This window comes from Cloeon dipterum, chromosome 1 (assembly GCF_949628265.1).
Source record: "Cloeon dipterum chromosome 1, ieCloDipt1.1, whole genome shotgun sequence".
In the NCBI taxonomy this organism is placed as follows: Eukaryota; Metazoa; Arthropoda; class Insecta; order Ephemeroptera; family Baetidae; genus Cloeon; species Cloeon dipterum.
Genome location: NC_088786.1, coordinates 5,731,065 through 5,751,262, shown reverse-complemented (window position 1 = coordinate 5,751,262; position 20,198 = coordinate 5,731,065). Strand labels below are relative to the sequence as shown.

Below are 20,198 nucleotides of genomic sequence, written 5' to 3'. Positions count from 1 at the left end.
ATTTTGGTACTGTTCCTGACTGAACTTAACTTTTGAAATTGTAAAGACTGCCAAGCTAGGATTTTCCTGCTCCCTGTTAAGTGCTCAAAATAAATTATTGATTTTTAAAACATAATTTAAAAGATCTCTTGTATTTTATTGTTCTAATCAATCAACATCAATCGCTTTAATTAACACACAGTTGTGTACAACAGATTTTATAATAATAATAATTTGGGTCAGTCATTTAGCTGGTAACTTTGCAGCTTGAGTCAAACTCACAACTCAGCTCAGGAAATGATAAAAGTCCATGTTCTTAATCACAAAGTTTACAAACACAAGTTAGGAAGGGCTTCACAGTGTAAAGTACGACCAGATCACCTGAACCCCATAGCTCGCGATAGGCGCGACTGCAAGGTCTAAAAGCTTTAAGGCCGTGTTGACAGATGACTTTGAGAAGGGAGGTCATTTTAGCCGTGGCGAAAATTGCTGCTCTAGCTTTTTTCAAAATATGTTTCGAAAATGAGCGGTCAGAGGGTTGGAGCGTGACTCCAAAATAGTTAAACTCAGAGACAAACTCGATTTTCTCATCATTTAGCACAAAAGAGCCAGACTTCCCAAACCTACCACGCCCTCCATTAATTTCTGAGCTTCACGATTTTACATTTTTGGAAATTTAGTTCTAATTTCCTCTCCATTAAATAGTCTATTAGTAAAAGTGTAAAGCGCTTAAGATTCTCCAAATTATTGGAAAGCAAGACCATGCCATCAGCATAGAGGACGAGTTTAACATTTGGCACCCTTTCTAAAAGTGAGTTTATGTCTGCTAATGAAAAGATAGAGAGAAAAGGAGAAAAGCAACCGCCTTGCCGCACACCGTTCGACTGGACAATAGGCTCAGACTTTGAGATTCCGTCTTGGACAACCAGGCAGTTTGAATCAAGCATTTCTGCCAGCAGTTCAAGCTCACTGACCGAAAATTGTCGAGTCTCCACCATCCTGTCAAAGATGAAACCTCTATCAACAAAATCAAACGCTTTTTTAATGTCCAGAAAAAGGGCGTACAGCGACTTGTTGTTTCAATATACACTACAGATTCTATCTCATCAATCAGGAACTGCACAGCCTGTAAAGTGGACCTCCCTCTCACGAAACCAAATTGGTTTGGCGGAATAAGTTCAATCAGAGGGGTATAGAGGTGATTGTTCATCAGCCGGTCCAGGAGGCCGTACAACGAGCAGCAAAAGCAAACACTTATACCCCAATAGTTGTTCACGTCCAAGATGCCGCCCTTTCCCTTGTATAAATAGTTTCAGATTGGACGTTTTCCACGAACTCGGAAACGCGCCCAATTCGAGAAAAACTCAGCGGGAACAACCAGCCACAAGTGCTTTACCACCTCATACCGCAACTCATCTGGGCCGAAAGCCTTTTTATTTTTCATCGCCTGAAGAGCAAATTCCACTTCCACCTGTATAAAAGGGGAATGAATAATGTCACTCGAATACTGTCTCAGCTTGGTCTTTAAATATAAACCATCACGCTGCCCAAGACACCCTCTATTGTTCTAATGAAATCCTATTTATGCTTTTAAAATTTAATATTTCCTGCCATAAAATAGAGGAATCAGGACTTTTTAATTATATAGCGCAGCTGGTAACTGTTATATCGCATTGCATTGCCCTCATAAAGGTTCCAGCCGGTAACCTGAATTTCTTCCTCGAGCTGGCACGCTGGCAGTCCTATTCCTACCCTCTTTGAAGCAACAAGGCCGCTCTCTTTCTAAAATACCGAGACAAAAATGGTAGGAGAAATCTATGTAATCTGTCTATATGAACTAAAAGTTCATATTTTTAGATCAAGGAAAATTTGTTGTTGCTTGATTGAAAAAAAGTTTATTTTTACTTTCGATTGAAAGGTATTTCTCGTGTACCAGAGAATTTTATCTCTTCCAGAATATTCCACACGACGTCATTGTGCTTGCAGGAAGAGAAAAACATTTCAGGGGGAAGGGGTGAGAGGATGCCGATGTCCATCTGGTGGATTAAAATGCGCTGGTCAGTAGTTATTGTTTGGAATTATTTGCTCTCTATGCATGTCTCCAGATAATACTGTGACAAAAGACGCTGAAATGCGAAGAAAACCGGAACGCGCGGAGAATCTGACAAAAACGGATTACTTAGGGTTGTGCATTCTAGTCCAAAAATAAGCAAAAAATAGTAAAATATCAATAATTAAACAGTCTAGGCATCATTCCTCGGTGCGGCTCTATTGCGAACGGCTATAGAATTAGAAATTTTTATTAATAAGTGCATTTTTAGTCCAACTGGCAATAGCAAAGCACAACCATTAATAAAAAATGTTGTCTCTTTGTTTTAGCAGACGGTAAAATATCATATTTCTTTTAATTTGTTTGCAGTGCACGCTCTGATCTGTCGGCATATATGGGCTTAATTATTTCGCACATGACCTCGACGTTTCATCCTTCTTCAAAAATGCTGGGAGTATTAATGGATGTTATATTTGTGTAAGTAATTTATATTTAGCCTAGTAATTCATTTGTTGGTTATATTCAGGTCTAATTTTTATTTATTTTCCAGATTCTACTCTATTTTTGGCGTCTTGAACAGGTTGTTCCATCCCTTAGTATTCGTGGAATTAGTTTGCCTCCTAGTCTGCTTTATCTATCGCACCGTATATTAGAAAAATTCCTCACTTGCTGGAAATATTTTTAAAAATTAAACTTCGCTTTGGGAGCTTTCAATATTTAAATTTTCAAGGAAAGAGACAGTGTACATGAGATAATAACTTCATTTCAGAGAGTAAAATTAATTTGTTTTTTGATAATATCTTTTCTTGCAGTCAAATAATTAATAAATAAAATTTATTTTGCAGCTTTTAATTTGGATTTCCGGCCTGCTGCGACATCCCTGCCCAGAATTTAAATTCAAATCCTATTTCAAACCGGCCATTCAATTCACTCCTCCGAAATGCGACGGAGGTATCACAGAAGACCACCGCTTGTGGGCAGTGACTGGGCAGAATCGATTGATTGTGAGGAGCTCTCTCACTGTAAGCTCTGCGAGATGATGTTTGAACTTTGGGAAGAAGTCCTCGAGGAAGTGTCGCCGACAGTTTTCCCTTCGCCATACACTGGTATTTGGTACTTCTACCTTCCATTTTTCAAGCAAAGTTAATTGAAATAAAAGATATTTTTTATTTTTTTCTTTGAGTCTCTCCCTTTTTTTTGGCTTCAAGCCTTCCGGTGACATTTTGCACGACGAAAAAAGATGCAATCGTTTAAGTTCTGCAGTTTGGGCTTCAAGATGGGCGGTGGTGGCATCGTATGATAGAAAATTTTGGAGCTATAATATGTGATATGATTGATAACTAACAAATTTTGCATATTTTTAAAATTTAAATGAAGTTTGTAATTATTTAAATAATTCCCAATTAAATCGCAATACTAAAGTATTTCGTAATATTCTAGGAACACTCTGAAGTTAATTTTAAGAATATGCACTGTGTCATTGTGAAACCATAATTATTATGCTCTACTGAGCTGGCACGCTGGCAGTCATATTCCTACCCACTTTGAAGCAACAAGGCCGCTCTCTTTCTAAAATACCGAGACAAAAATGGTAGGAGAAATCTATGTAATCTGTCTATATGAACTAAAAGTTCATATTTTTAGATCAAGGAAAATTTGTTGTTGCTTGATTGAAAAAAAGTTTATTTTTACTTTCGATTGAAAGGTATTTCTCGTGTACCAGAGAATTTTATCTCTTCCAGAATATTCCACACGACGTCGTTGTACTTGCAGGAAGAGAAAAACATTTCAGGGGGAAGGGGTGAGAGGATGCCGATGTCCATCTGGTGGATTAAAATGCGCTGGTCAGTAGTTATTGTTTGGAATTATTTGCTCTCTATGCATGTCTCCAGATAATACTGTGACAAAAGACGCTGAAATGCGAAGAAAACCGGAACGCGCGGAGAATCTGACAAAAACGGATTACTTAGGGTTGTGCATTCTAGTCCAAAAATAAGCAAAAAATAGTAAAATATCAATAATTAAACAGTCTAGGCATCATTCCTCGGTGCGGCTCTATTGCGAACGGCTATAGAATTAGAAATTTTTATTAATAAGTGCATTTTTAGTCCAACTGGCAATAGCAAAGCACAACCATTAATAAAAAATGTTGTCTCTTTGTTTTAGCAGACGGTAAAATATCATATTTCTTTTAATTTGTTTGCAGTGCACGCTCTGATCTGTCGGCATATATGGGCTTAATTATTTCGCACATGACCTCGACGTTTCATCCTTCTTCAAAAATGCTGGGAGTATTAATGGATGTTATATTTGTGTAAGTAATTTATATTTAGCCTAGTAATTCATTTGTTGGTTATATTCAGGTCTAATTTTTATTTATTTTCCAGATTCTACTCTATTTTTGGCGTCTTGAACAGGTTGTTCCATCCCTTAGTATTCGTGGAATTAGTTTGCCTCCTAGTCTGCTTTATCTATCGCACCGTATATTAGAAAAATTCCTCACTTGCTGGAAATATTTTTAAAAATTAAACTTCGCTTTGGGAGCTTTCAATATTTAAATTTTCAAGGAAAGAGACAGTGTACATGAGATAATAACTTCATTTCAGAGAGTAAAATTAATTTGTTTTTTGATAATATCTTTTCTTGCAGTCAAATAATTAATAAATAAAATTTATTTTGCAGCTTTTAATTTGGATTTCCGGCCTGCTGCGACATCCCTGCCCAGAATTTAAATTCAAATCCTATTTCAAACCGGCCATTCAATTCACTCCTCCGAAATGCGACGGAGGTATCACAGAAGACCACCGCTTGTGGGCAGTGACTGGGCAGAATCGATTGATTGTGAGGAGCTCTCTCACTGTAAGCTCTGCGAGATGATGTTTGAACTTTGGGAAGAAGTCCTCGAGGAAGTGTCGCCGACAGTTTTCCCTTCGCCATACACTGGTATTTGGTACTTCTACCTTCCATTTTTCAAGCAAAGTTAATTGAAATAAAAGATATTTTTTATTTTTTTCTTTGAGTCTCTCCCTTTTTTTTGGCTTCAAGCCTTCCGGTGACATTTTGCACGACGAAAAAAGATGCAATCGTTTAAGTTCTGCAGTTTGGGCTTCAAGATGGGCGGTGGTGGCATCGTATGATAGAAAATTTTGGAGCTATAATATGTGATATGATTGATAACTAACAAATTTTGCATATTTTTAAAATTTAAATGAAGTTTGTAATTATTTAAATAATTCCCAATTAAATCGCAATACTAAAGTATTTCGTAATATTCTAGGAACACTCTGAAGTTAATTTTAAGAATATGCACTGTGTCATTGTGAAACCATAATTATTATGCTCTACTGAGCTGGCACGCTGGCAGTCATATTCCTACCCACTTTGAAGCAACAAGGCCGCTCTCTTTCTAAAATACCGAGACAAAAATGGTAGGAGAAATCTATGTAATCTGTCTATATGAACTAAAAGTTCATATTTTTAGATCAAGGAAAATTTGTTGTTGCTTGATTGAAAAAAAGTTTATTTTTACTTTCGATTGAAAGGTATTTCTCGTGTACCAGAGAATTTTATCTCTTCCAGAATATTCCACACGACGTCGTTGTACTTGCAGGAAGAGAAAAACATTTCAGGGGGAAGGGGTGAGAGGATGCCGATGTCCATCTGGTGGATTAAAATGCGCTGGTCAGTAGTTATTGTTTGGAATTATTTGCTCTCTATGCATGTCTCCAGATAATACTGTGACAAAAGACGCTGAAATGCGAAGAAAACCGGAACGCGCGGAGAATCTGACAAAAACGGATTACTTAGGGTTGTGCATTCTAGTCCAAAAATAAGCAAAAAATAGTAAAATATCAATAATTAAACAGTCTAGGCATCATTCCTCGGTGCGGCTCTATTGCGAACGGCTATAGAATTAGAAATTTTTATTAATAAGTGCATTTTTAGTCCAACTGGCAATAGCAAAGCACAACCATTAATAAAAAATGTTGTCTCTTTGTTTTAGCAGACGGTAAAATATCATATTTCTTTTAATTTGTTTGCAGTGCACGCTCTGATCTGTCGGCATATATGGGCTTAATTATTTCGCACATGACCTCGACGTTTCATCCTTCTTCAAAAATGCTGGGAGTATTAATGGATGTTATATTTGTGTAAGTAATTTATATTTAGCCTAGTAATTCATTTGTTGGTTATATTCAGGTCTAATTTTTATTTATTTTCCAGATTCTACTCTATTTTTGGCGTCTTGAACAGGTTGTTCCATCCCTTAGTATTCGTGGAATTAGTTTGCCTCCTAGTCTGCTTTATCTATCGCACCGTATATTAGAAAAATTCCTCACTTGCTGGAAATATTTTTAAAAATTAAACTTCGCTTTGGGAGCTTTCAATATTTAAATTTTCAAGGAAAGAGACAGTGTACATGAGATAATAACTTCATTTCAGAGAGTAAAATTAATTTGTTTTTTGATAATATCTTTTCTTGCAGTCAAATAATTAATAAATAAAATTTATTTTGCAGCTTTTAATTTGGATTTCCGGCCTGCTGCGACATCCCTGCCCAGAATTTAAATTCAAATCCTATTTCAAACCGGCCATTCAATTCACTCCTCCGAAATGCGACGGAGGTATCACAGAAGACCACCGCTTGTGGGCAGTGACTGGGCAGAATCGATTGATTGTGAGGAGCTCTCTCACTGTAAGCTCTGCGAGATGATGTTTGAACTTTGGGAAGAAGTCCTCGAGGAAGTGTCGCCGACAGTTTTCCCTTCGCCATACACTGGTATTTGGTACTTCTACCTTCCATTTTTCAAGCAAAGTTAATTGAAATAAAAGATATTTTTTATTTTTTTCTTTGAGTCTCTCCCTTTTTTTTGGCTTCAAGCCTTCCGGTGACATTTTGCACGACGAAAAAAGATGCAATCGTTTAAGTTCTGCAGTTTGGGCTTCAAGATGGGCGGTGGTGGCATCGTATGATAGAAAATTTTGGAGCTATAATATGTGATATGATTGATAACTAACAAATTTTGCATATTTTTAAAATTTAAATGAAGTTTGTAATTATTTAAATAATTCCCAATTAAATCGCAATACTAAAGTATTTCGTAATATTCTAGGAACACTCTGAAGTTAATTTTAAGAATATGCACTGTGTCATTGTGAAACCATAATTATTATGCTCTACTGAGCTGGCACGCTGGCAGTCATATTCCTACCCACTTTGAAGCAACAAGGCCGCTCTCTTTCTAAAATACCGAGACAAAAATGGTAGGAGAAATCTATGTAATCTGTCTATATGAACTAAAAGTTCATATTTTTAGATCAAGGAAAATTTGTTGTTGCTTGATTGAAAAAAAGTTTATTTTTACTTTCGATTGAAAGGTATTTCTCGTGTACCAGAGAATTTTATCTCTTCCAGAATATTCCACACGACGTCGTTGTACTTGCAGGAAGAGAAAAACATTTCAGGGGGAAGGGGTGAGAGGATGCCGATGTCCATCTGGTGGATTAAAATGCGCTGGTCAGTAGTTATTGTTTGGAATTATTTGCTCTCTATAGAGAGTTTTGTAATATTTTACGGTGCCCTATTTGTGCTACTATTTAAAGTATGTATTATATATTGTTTGGAAAATAATCCTATCATCTAAAATTTTAGTTTTACTCGTTGTTGGGAGAGATTGAGGGGAAAGAGAATAAAAGTGAAAGAAACCTACCACGTGGTAGAGTTGGCGATGTGAATCTCACAGAGAGCTGCTGCGCGTAAGTGTTCGGCGTTCCTTGTTGACCGTAAGACTGACAAACAAGTGAGGAATAGAGGCCTTTCGATCCCCCAATCCACCACGCAGCACTTCCCTCCAACAGGGGGCATTCGGCATTCGCCACATGTACTGGCTGAGTATACAAAACACAAAATGTGTTTAACTCGGATTACAATTAAAAAAAAATAATAATATATAAAAATAAAATCAAATTGCGCGCTTTTCGTGCCCCTCAGCTTCTCAATTAAAATCAACGCATTTATTTTTCTCCAAAAAAGCAAAAAATTCATTACAAAATCATTTCATGGAGGATTTCTGGACTTTCAATTTATTTTCGGCGCTGCTAGATAATTGCGTTGCTCGACCGATCTGTATTTTTTTCCAGGCAGCACAGACAGCGAAGTTTAAAGTGGAATGATACTGGGCAACAATTGAAAATTATTTAAATTGTTGGATGCCTTAAACAGTTGACCGATAAACAATTTGTTCAACAATTTGCAATAATAAAAAAAGGACCTTCCTACAGTAAAAATTCAAATTTTGCCAATTTTCTCCAAAATTTACATTGCTTGAACATATTTTCTTGGCATATTCCGATTCCTCTCGTCGATATCTGTCCAACGGTGTATGCCACTTATTGGGGAAACTCTTGGTTTTGAAATTAAATCTGATTTCAAGTAAGGAGACAGCCCTTACCATTTGAAAAGCACGGTAACTTTTCAGCCAATTTTATCAAAAAATTACAGCGCTCCTTAGGTCAATTTAGGCTTTAACTGAATCCTAAGGGATGAGTTTATGCATTGGCAACAAGCATTTTCCAGGCTTTTCCAGTATCATTCCTCTTTAATTTTTAAAAATATTTCCAGCAAGTGTGGAATTTTTCGATTTTTTTTCTAGTCGACAGTCAGCACAATTTAAAGTAGAGCTATGCAGGCCAACAATTAAAAACATTTTGCATTGTTTTCGTGATCTGTCACAAAATGCGCCTGCAGACAACGCACTGATAATGAGTCAAGACAAATTTGCGACGGCGGCGATGACGACGGACGTGGTAACAACACTTTTCTGCGGCCCTAATTTAATAAAAATTATTAGTTCAGCACTTCATGCAGACTGGACTAAAAATGTTTGATTATGCTAAACAGCATGATGTACTAATTAGTGGATGGTATGAATTTAATTTAAATTGCATCTATGTAACTGTGTAAAAAAATTGATATCCATTTAAAATGCCTACCGCGCGCAGCGCCTTGGCTTACCGCGCCGCGCCTTGGCTTACCACCCGCCGCGCCTTTGGTCTGCAAGCGCGCGTTGTGGTAGGTCAGGCCGAGGAGTGTCGCGACGATTGTTGACCGTAGCAACAAGTTCATTGAAGTATTTTTTTTTTGAATTTATAAATCCTGTTAATCTCTAAGATGTGCAACAATGAAATTTTAGAGTATGCCAATTTTTTTTTTAAATATGAACGTTTTTTTCTCTTCACAAATTATGAGCTAAATTACCGTCCAGGATGATTATATAATGATTTTACGAAAAAGAGACATCATTTTTATGCTTACCGCTTGATATCATGAAAAGTTTGGATCCAATTCTCTCGGAAAATTCAAATGAAAATGTAAGGAAATTCTAACTGTGTCCAATTTGTCAAAGAATAATTAAGAAAAAGTGTTATTTTTTAATTTTCACTGTAAAATGCCCACTTTAAGGTCTTGAATTCTATTTTTGTTGCATCAGGTCAAAAATTTTATGATGCGACATGATTGTTATGATGTTCTGTTTATTTATTTATGTCGCTCTTAAGCTTGTGCCGCTCTGAGAGGAGAGTTATTTATCAGTTTTTCGGTCGTTAACAAAGCCCTGACCTTCCTCCCTGTATACAACGAACCATGCCTATTATTAAACTAAGCCCTTTTTACACTGAAAATCGTCATATTGTCAAGAAAAATTCCATCATGGCGTTCAACATGCACAAAAATAAAATGAAAACGTGGCCTGGTCCGTTTGGTCGATACTGACCGCTGGATTTAACATTTTCGTTTCAATCTGCTTTTAAAATTCATTAACTAAACGCTAAACGCTAGTCGGATTAACGCACGTGAAATATAATACCCCGTTATGCAAAATCCAAGCCAGGGAATAATGTGCCGTCGTTATGTTTCATTATTTGAATAGTTTAAAAAGTTTACCGGCTCAAAATTAAGGCCTACCACACTATTTCCTAATTCAAAATGTTTTCTATATGTACACTCACACTTGTTAAAGTTGCGAAATCTGTCCTTTCCGGGGTTTCTCGCTTGATACAAACTCCTATCTTCACCTCCACTTCACGTGCACGTAAAACTTCCGACTCAGTGAGGCTTCACTACAAAGTAAAAATTATCTGCACGAGAGAGCGCCTCGGTCGAGCTCCTGAACCGCCCTCATTCACATATATGGCGCTTTTTTACTTACTGGAAAACAAATATGCTCTATGGAAATTAAATTGGTTGTCTTTTAAAAATTATGATTTTTTAAGATTCAACGGTATACTTCAGAATTAAAAAAAACGCTATTATTCAAATTTATTCGGCATATTTCAAAAAACTGAAACGGGGTACAATGCACCCCGTTTCAGAAAAAAACGCTAATATTCAAGAATACTTTAATAAATTGGCTTTGGCAACCTCTCTGCTGCTTAAGGACGTATAAATGAAATAAAACAATCCTGATGTTAAGAAATAAAAAATAAAACCTACTATTTTGATTCATTATAAGTTCAACGACAAACTACAACTTATTTCTAGCATTTATTGCACGAATGTACTTTGCTATGCTGTTATCTCCGATCCACTCATGAAATCGATCACCAATTGCACAGAGCTGTTTTTCCTGATTGCTGCGCAAGGAAATCGTAAACCCATCTTCACGATTCCTACAGCTCAGCCCCAATGTGAAATCTATTAAATTGGGCAGATAAGCAGCAGCAACGGCAACAAAATCCCTTAGAGTCCGCAGCAAATCATAGTTGATTTTACGGTAATCGATGGTTCTGCTGAGCCGCAAATTAAAACTGGTGAGTGTGCACAAAATCTTCTCATCCGCAATCAATGACATCAGTTTCCGAAGGTCATCAATATCAAGCTCTTCAAGATAACATGAAAGGGAAAATTTCTCAAGATTTGGCGCCGCCAGGATGTTGGTCAACACAATGTTATGTTCCACAAAGTGACTGCAACAACAGAGACAAAAGTATTAATAATTATATATAATACCATGGACCATGGGTAGTTAAGATTAGTTTATTTAGTCTAAACGTGACTTTTTAATCATTTCATTGGATGATAGTGGGTCTTGCATTCATTTTCTATTCAATATTATAAAAAAACTTTCTTAAATTTGTTTTTAAAGATGAATGATACTGGAAAAGCTTGGAAAATGCTTGTTGCTAATACATAAACTCTCCCTTAGGATTAAGTTAAAGCCTATATTGATCTAAGAAGCGCTGTAATTATTCGAGAAAATTGGCTGGAAAGTTACCGTGCTTTTCAAATGGTAAGAGCTGTCTCCTTACTTGAAATCCGATTTAATTTCAAAACCAAGAGTTTCCCCAATAAGTGGCATACACCGTTGGACAGATATCGACGAGAGGAATCGGAATATGACAAGAAAATATGGTCAAGCGCTGTTAATTTTGGAGAAAATTGGCAAAATTTGAATTTATTAAGGAAGGTCATTTTTTTATTATTGCAAATTGTTGAACAAATTGTTTATCGGTCAATTGTTTAAGGCATCTAACAATTTAAATAATATCCAATTGTTGCCCAGTATCATTCCACTTTAACTTAATGTTATTTCATTGTGTAACTGATCAAGCACTCAACAAACAAGCCCCTGCTAAGTGTTGGCTTTTGCATTTTTTGGTTTTGACTTACATATCACTCGGGACGTTTGTTTATTTTAAGAGAAAAACTTAAATCGGTCCTATTTTAAAAATTTTCTCAATGCAACTCCATGTTGAGTTTTATTTCAACTCTCAACGATTTAAATCATGCTTACAACTTTCATAAAATATTCTCTGCTGAAAAAGGCTTCCAAAGTGAGAAATTTACTCTAAAATCTTACCCAAGTGTCAAGTGAAGTTCTCGAAGCTGCGAAAAAGATTCTATGGGCTTCTTGTCGTCCGAAAATTGCACGTTATACATCTCCAGCCTCTGAAGTTTCGGGCAAGCATCGAAAATCTGTTTGAATGAATACTTCTGCCAACATCTTGAACTCGTCATGATGAGAGTTTGGAGGTTGGCTCCATACGCTTTTAAAAAGAAGTGGAGAGGAGAAGCGTATGGCAACATTAGACTCTCGATGTTCGCGAATCTCAGGATCGAGTCGCATTGGTCTCGTAGCTCATCCTTGGAACAATGTGCCTGTAACATGAGATTTGGTTTGCTTTAATTTTAGGGCTCGCTCAACATGATCATTATTTTAAAAGAGATTTACTCCATTTTTTAATCTTTTTCTATCCCTTGGCTATTTTACTGCCTCTTGGATATAATGTAATTTAAAAAATTTATTTAAAAACAAAGCCAGCCCAGATGACGTAAAGAATTATCGTGCCATCAACACCACATCTTCTTTTTTTAACCTTCTAGACAGAATTCTTAATAATTGTATTTATTCCTGCCTGTTAAAATAATATATTCTCCCAGGATATTAAGTTTTTGCGAGTTTTCTCGCTATGAAAGAAAGAGATAAACTGAATTAAAATGCCATTGATGGGAAGAAATTTACAGAACTTTCTGCGATACGCTTAAATTATTGTTAGGCGAGCTAAAGTTTTGGCCATTGCTTACTTTTAAATGGGTCACGTTTGGAAATGCTGCTGGGAGGTCAAAGGTTGTCGGAGCTGCGAACAGATGACGCAACGAAGAAGTCTCTTCTGGAATCGCCAATTCTGGTTGATGAGGAAAGTTCCTTGTGCTGTCAGCGAAATCGTTGACGATTTCTAATTTCGGCAAGTGTTGGATGCATTGTTTTCTCAACTTAGCTGATGTTGAGAATGGACTAACATTAAACAAAAACACTCTCAGTCGAGAAAAGCTTGATTTAAAGTCCGTAATATCGGCTTCTATGTCATCATCTTCAGCGAATTCAATTCTGGCGCAATTTAAGTATTGCAATTGTTCTAAATTTTTGCAAACAAGCTTCACGTGAATGTATTTAACACAGGGCAAGTGAATAATTTTCAGGTTTTCCATTTTTAATATCGCTCCAATGGAATTGTTCTCCAAGCACGGGTGTTGGAACCATTGCAATAGAGAATTTTTGTAAAAATCCAGATTTTCCAAACCGGATGCTTTTTGCGAAATCACCTCCAGAATCTGCTCACAAAAGAGATTTATTTAGACTCCTCTGAAAATATTTAACAGAAAAGAAAGTAAGTACCTTTGTGATATTTAGGACGATAGTTTCCTCACAGCAGAAGGAAATGAATCCACCCAACTCTATTTTTTTAGTTTCTGGGCTGACCAACTGAGAGTAAGCCTGAATCAACCTCTCTATGTTTTCTTGCTGGTCTCCTAAATTGTCATGGCACTGAAGTTGCATCATTTGACGCAGCACCATCTCACGAAGGGTAGTGGCTAGAAATAATGAATATAGGCACAAAATATAATTTATGTGTATTAATGTTTCCACTTGATTTAAAATCAAAAGAAGCCAACTATAATGGCAACACACAATTTCAGGTTCTTGCACATCGATTTAAGATTTAATCCAACTGAAAACCAAAATCAAATCGCTAACTAATTGTGGTGGAAACGTCAGATAATAAATTATTTTCATGTAAAATGTGTTGTTCTTGATTGGCTGAACCGATTTCAGTTGTCAGTTGATAAAGTTAGAATGTTTTTATACCAGGATTTCATCTCAAATCGTATTACAGGTAGATTTTAAAACTGTAAATGAACAGTGGTGCCATTAGTGAGAAACACTAACGTATGTAACAATAAGGCACATTTTAAAATGAAGTAAAATTTCACCAACAAATAGTAGAGCTTAATAAATTTAAAAAAGTAAACTCATTTTTGACTCATAAAATGTTGATACTTACGCAATTTTTCTAAGGTCTGCTTTCCATTTAAGTAATCTCCGAGGTTTTCCAAGATGTATTTGATCAGAAGCCTTTTCAAGCTGTTCACCTCAGTCTTACTCCTCACCAGTTCAAGAAGAACTGGCACATCCACTTGCAAGGGTGCCATTTCCTATAAAATGCAACGAATACTTTTAATCGCAATGCAGTGCAACTTTGTAGCCCCCCTTTTATGTTTAATGCGCCCTTCCGTGCACTCAAAAAGAAAACAGCGAAGACAGCAAGACTCTAGTAAATAAACCCCTGAGTGTCAACAAATAGGAGCAGTTTCGTATCTATCCCGAGATCACGTTCTTATTTCGATTAACGTGTGAGTTAGACAATCCGCGCAAACCTCCTTTAGCACTTGTCCTTCATACGGTGTTTGGAGGACACAACCGTCCCCCACGTGAGAGGATTTTTAGCCAATCTTTTAACATTCGCAGCTTGGTGTGGATTACGGCAACGCAACCTTGAAAGAAAATGACAACGCTGGGCTAAGGCTAGCATTTTACAGTGTATCAAGTTAAAAAAACAGTGCCGTAATCCGCCCCCTTTAGTCATGAGCGATGCATGAGATGAAGGGAAAATATCAAATAAACTCAGATAAAAACCTACCAAGGTTGTAAGTGAGCGTTGAGGGAGTCACGCGGGAGATATTATGCAGCGGGTATATGGTGTTTTCTTTTGCTTGCCTACCGGCTACCGTGAGACTGACGATGACGAAAATATTGAGAGCGAGGGAGGAAAAATTGCCTAAAATCTTCCCTCTCCCTTCTCTTTCGATCCACTCCGTGCATTCGCCCCAACCAAGGCATTCGCTTTGCCGAGAACAAAAAGCACAAAAGCGTTGCTTCAGCTGTCCTGCTGTGGGAAGAATGCACCCTGGTCGGTCTTTGCTTTAGGTCAGTGCACTAATGTCTATGCGCCCACCTCAGAGTTTCCAACTTGCCACAAATTTATTGGGGTCTATTTTGTGCCAGTGACTGTACAAAGCATATTGAATAAACCGACCGGCAGCCTTCTTGCGTATAAACCAATGTCACCATTTACTAAGTGTATTTTAATTTTCTTTTAAAGTGAGGAAAGAACCCGACTCTACAATTGATAGAGTTAATAAAATATTATAATTATTAGAGAATAAATGTTCACATAAGATTTTACGAATATAGACCACTCTGTAAATTCAATTTGGTGGATGGTAAATTTTTTCAAAAATACCAAATAAAAAGTTTATGAAAATCTTTTTAAATAAGGGTAAAAAGTAGACTTCTTTGAGGTGACTTGAACGCATGCAGCAGAGCGCTTCCAAGTTGGATATATCTGTAGCGGACTAGCGGTACAACAACGCGGTCCTGCTTTTTGTTGGAAGCCAACAATTGTCGGCGGTTTGAATTATTGTAATTTTGCATTATTGTTTAACAGCAGAAAGATGATTTTAAAATAAGAATTCAGTTTTCGTCCGTCAGCCACACGGTGCTGACGTGATTCGTTTAATAGTGCAGAACCCGATTCAAAGTCCAACCGTCAGTTAGCAAAAGAATTTATCACTTATTATTGTAAAACAATTTCAGTTCTGGTATTTTATTAAGCATCCGATCGGATTTCCAACTGTAAACTAATCCACCAACCAAATTCGTCAATCTGAATTAATCGGTCTTCATCATTCCAACCCTCTTCATACTCCCAAATATCTATTTGCTTTTTACAGCCCTTGTGTCTATGATAAATTTTGATAAATTGTAAATAAAAGATTTAAATGTTCATGTGATACTGATTGTAAATAAGTATTAATTTTTTTTCTTGATTTTATTAATCAAATTTTTACCATTTTATTAATTATAAAAGTATTAGGATTAAACACAAATTAAAATTGGAAATTGAGGAGATTTTATATGATTTTTGCCATCACATCCCTTCATTTAATATTAAATATCGATAACGAATAGTAAAAATATTTAATTGTCCTCTATAAACAGAATAGCGTCACTTATGGCATCCTTCTGAATATTTTTATTGTTTTGTTTACAAAAATGATAGTAATGAATTCGCTTCATACTTGCTGTGGGCGTCAATGCGGTTGGGGGGGTGTTAAAAAATATTTTTTTGGATTTTTTGGGGTTGGGGTTGGGGGTGAAAAAAATGGTCAAAGTTGACGAATTTCAGAGGTTGGCATTATCAAGGTGATGGGCGTCATCCAAGCTGGACGGTTGTAAATGGGTGGGGATGGTGCCAAAACAACCGGTTTTTCGAGTGTGGTATGGGAAGGTGGCAGCACCAGTGGTGTTGTGAGCGCTGCGCGGTAGTGATTACAGACCATCTGGCGCATGCGCCTTGACATCATTTGTGATTGTGCCATGAGTGCTTTTCTAAAAGTCGCCGCCATTGTTGTCTGAGTTTATGCCCTGAATTTATGCCGCGGGCAAAGTTTTAAGTCCCCGTAGGCGCCCAGCGTTGCATGCAGCAGGGCCAGGTGTATGCCCTGGGCGCCCTGCTTGCTGCCAAGCACCGCTAACTTGGCAGTTGGAGAGTGTTAGGGGACCGAGCTGGGTGAGGACGGAGTTGGCTGCGTGGCGGGGTGAGTGGAAACAGTTTTAAAATTGAAATATGTGTAAGGCATTGATTTTTGGCCTTCCTTATTGCGCTATATCATGTATTTTATGGACAGTGACTGATTAACTTTGTTTTCAGGCATGTGAGAGTCCAGACGGCGGCACGAGAGGTGCAGCAGTCAGTCTGAGACGCCCCGCCAGCAGCCGTGCCAAGGCTGGGAGTCCCCAGGAGCACCTCTGGGGCATGCTGCAGTGAGAGGCGGTTGCCCTGGGCGCCCTGCTAGCCGCCAAACACTTCGAAGCTGGCAGTTGGAGAGTGGTTGGCGACCGAGCTGGGTGGCGAAGGAGTTGTCTGCGTGTTGGGGTGAGTGAAAACTGTTTTACATGTGCAATATGTGTTTGGCATTCAGCTGTGGCCTTCCTTATTGCGCCATGTTGTGTTTTTTGTGCGCTGTGACTGATTCACTTTGATTTCAGGCATGTCTGAGTCCAGACGGTGGCACGAGAGGTGCAGCAGTCAGTCTGAGACGTCCCGCCAGCAGCCGTGCCAAGGCTGGAGCACCTCTGGGGCATGCTGCAGTGAGAGGCGGTTGCCCTGGGCGCCCTGCTAGCCGCCAAACACTTCGAAGCTGGCAGTTGGAGAGTGGTTGGCGACCGAGCTGGGTGGCGAAGGAGTTGTCTGCGTGTTGGGGTGAGTGAAAACTGTTTTACATGTGCAATATGTGTTTGGCATTCAGCTGTGGCCTTCCTTATTGCGCCATGTTGTGTTTTTTGTGCGCTGTGACTGATTCACTTTGATTTCAGGCATGTGAGAGTCCAGACGGTGGCACGAGAGGTGCAGCAGGCAGTCTGAGACGCCCCGCCAGCAGCCTTGCCAAGGCTGGGAGTCCCCAGGAGCACCTCTGGGGCATGCTGCAGTGAGAGGCGGTTGCCCTGGGCGCCCTGCTAGCCGCCAAACACCTCGAAGCTGGCAGTTGGAGAGTGGTTGGCGACCGAGCTGGGTGGCGACGGAGTTGTCTGCGTGTGGGGTGAGTGAAAACTGTTTTGCATGTGCAAAATGTGTTTGGCATTCAGCTGTGGCCTTCCTTATTGCGCCATGTTGTGTTTTTTGTGCGCTGTGACTGATTCACTTTGATTTCAGGCATGTGAGAGTCCAGACGGTGGCACGAGAGGTGCAGCAGTCAGTCTGAGACGCCCCGCCAGCAGCCTTGCCAAGGCTGGGAGTCCCCAGGAGCACCTCTGGGGCATGCTGCAGTGAGAGGCGGTTGCCCTGGGCGCCCTGCTAGCCGCCAAACACCTCGAAGCTGGCAGTTGGAGAGTGGTTGGCGACCGAGCTGGGTGGCGACGGAGTTGTCTGCGTGTGGGGTGAGTGAAAACTGTTTTGCATGTGCAATATGTGTTTGGCATTCAGCTGTGGCCTTCCTTATTGCGCCATGTTGTGTTTTTTGTGCGCTGTGACTGATTCACTTTGATTTCAGGCATGTGAGAGTCCAGACGGTGGCACGAGAGGTGCAGCAGTCAGTCTGAGACGCCCCGCCAGCAGCCTTGCCAAGGCTGGGAGTCCCCAGGAGCACCTCTGGGGCATGCTGCAGTGAGAGGCGGTTGCCCTGGGCGCCCTGCTAGCCGCCAAACACCTCGAAGCTGGCAGTTGGAGAGTGGTTGGCGACCGAGCTGGGTGGCGAAGGAGTTGTCTGCGTGTGGGGTGAGTGAAAACTGTTTTACATGTGCAATATGTGTTTGGCATTCAGCTGTGGCCTTCCTTATTGCGCCATGTTGTGTTTTTTGTGCGCTGTGACTGATTCACTTTGATTTCAGGCATGTGAGAGTCCAGACGGTGGCACGAGAGGTGCAGCAGTCAGTCTGAGACGTCCCGCCAGCAGCCGTGCCAAGGCTGGGAGTCCCCAGGAGCACCTCTGGGGCATGCTGCAGTGAGAGGCGGTTGCCCTGGGCGCCCTGCTAGCCGCCAAACACTTCGAAGCTGGCAGTTGGAGAGTGGTTGGCGACCGAGCTGGGTGGCGAAGGAGTTGTCTGCGTGTTGGGGTGAGTGAAAACTGTTTTACATGTGCAATATGTGTTTGGCATTCAGCTGTGGCCTTCCTTATTGCGCCATGTTGTGTTTTTTGTGCGCTGTGACTGATTCACTTTGATTTCAGGCATGTCTGAGTCCAGACGGTGGCACGAGAGGTGCAGCAGTCAGTCTGAGACGTCCCGCCAGCAGCCGTGCCAAGGCTGGAGCACCTCTGGGGCATGCTGCAGTGAGAGGCGGTTGCCCTGGGCGCCCTGCTAGCCGCCAAACACTTCGAAGCTGGCAGTTGGAGAGTGGTTGGCGACCGAGCTGGGTGGCGAAGGAGTTGTCTGCGTGTTGGGGTGAGTGAAAACTGTTTTACATGTGCAATATGTGTTTGGCATTCAGCTGTGGCCTTCCTTATTGCGCCATGTTGTGTTTTTTGTGCGCTGTGACTGATTCACTTTGATTTCAGGCATGTGAGAGTCCAGACGGTGGCACGAGAGGTGCAGCAGGCAGTCTGAGACGCCCCGCCAGCAGCCTTGCCAAGGCTGGGAGTCCCCAGGAGCACCTCTGGGGCATGCTGCAGTGAGAGGCGGTTGCCCTGGGCGCCCTGCTAGCCGCCAAACACCTCGAAGCTGGCAGTTGGAGAGTGGTTGGCGACCGAGCTGGGTGGCGACGGAGTTGTCTGCGTGTGGGGTGAGTGAAAACTGTTTTGCATGTGCAAAATGTGTTTGGCATTCAGCTGTGGCCTTCCTTATTGCGCCATGTTGTGTTTTTTGTGCGCTGTGACTGATTCACTTTGATTTCAGGCATGTGAGAGTCCAGACGGTGGCACGAGAGGTGCAGCAGTCAGTCTGAGACGTCCCGCCAGCAGCCGTGCCAAGGCTGGAGCACCTCTGGGGCATGCTGCAGTGAGAGGCGGTTGCCCTGGGCGCCCTGCTAGCCGCCAAACACTTCGAAGCTGGCAGTTGGAGAGTGGTTGGCGACCGAGCTGGGTGGCGAAGGAGTTGTCTGCGTGTTGGGGTGAGTGAAAACTGTTTTACATGTGCAATATGTGTTTGGCATTCAGCTGTGGCCTTCCTTATTGCGCCATGTTGTGTTTTTTGTGCGCTGTGACTGATTCACTTTGATTTCAGGCATGTCTGAGTCCAGACGGTGGCACGAGAGGTGCAGCAGTCAGTCTGAGACGTCCCGCCAGCAGCCGTGCCAAGGCTGGAGCACCTCTGGGGCATGCTGCAGTGAGAGGCGGTTGCCCTGGGCGCCCTGCTAGCCGCCAAACACTTCGAAGCTGGCAGTTGGAGAGTGGTTGGCGACCGAGCTGGGTGGCGAAGGAGTTGTCTGCGTGTTGGGGTGAGTGAAAACTGTTTTGCATGTGCAATATGTGTTTGGCATTCAGCTGTGGCCTTCCTTATTGCGCCATGTTGTGTTTTTTGTGCGCTGTGACTGATTCACTTTGATTTCAGGCATGTGAGAGTCCAGACGGTGGCACGAGAGGTGCAGCAGGCAGTCTGAGACGCCCCGCCAGCAGCCTTGCCAAGGCTGGGAGTCCCCAGGAGCACCTCTGGGGCATGCTGCAGTGAGAGGCGGTTGCCCTGGGCGCCCTGCTAGCCGCCAAACACCTCGAAGCTGGCAGTTGGAGAGTGGTTGGCGACCGAGCTGGGTGGCGAAGGAGTTGTCTGCGTGTGGGGTGAGTGAAAACTGTTTTACATGTGCAATATGTGTTTGGCATTCAGCTGTGGCCTTCCTTATT

The 20,198-nt window shown here is 40.6% G+C and overlaps 3 long non-coding RNA genes across 3 annotated transcripts; all 3 read left to right on the top strand.

Annotated features, from left to right (window-relative positions):
* The first annotated feature begins 16,030 nt into the window (after positions 1-16,030).
* On the top strand, positions 16,031-17,463 carry LOC135948351 (uncharacterized). The gene is made up of 4 exons (XR_010575796.1): positions 16,031-16,466; positions 16,580-16,804; positions 16,918-17,131; positions 17,245-17,463. It is a non-coding gene; the product is annotated as an uncharacterized LOC135948351 (long non-coding RNA).
* Positions 17,464-18,282: 819 nt separating this feature from the next.
* LOC135934766 (uncharacterized) lies at positions 18,283-19,139 on the top strand. The gene is made up of 3 exons (XR_010574139.1): positions 18,283-18,480; positions 18,594-18,807; positions 18,921-19,139. It is a non-coding gene; the product is annotated as an uncharacterized LOC135934766 (long non-coding RNA).
* Positions 19,140-19,273: 134 nt separating this feature from the next.
* LOC135934261 (uncharacterized) lies at positions 19,274-20,133 on the top strand. The gene is made up of 3 exons (XR_010574096.1): positions 19,274-19,471; positions 19,585-19,798; positions 19,912-20,133. It is a non-coding gene; the product is annotated as an uncharacterized LOC135934261 (long non-coding RNA).
* Positions 20,134-20,198: the final 65 nt, after the last annotated feature.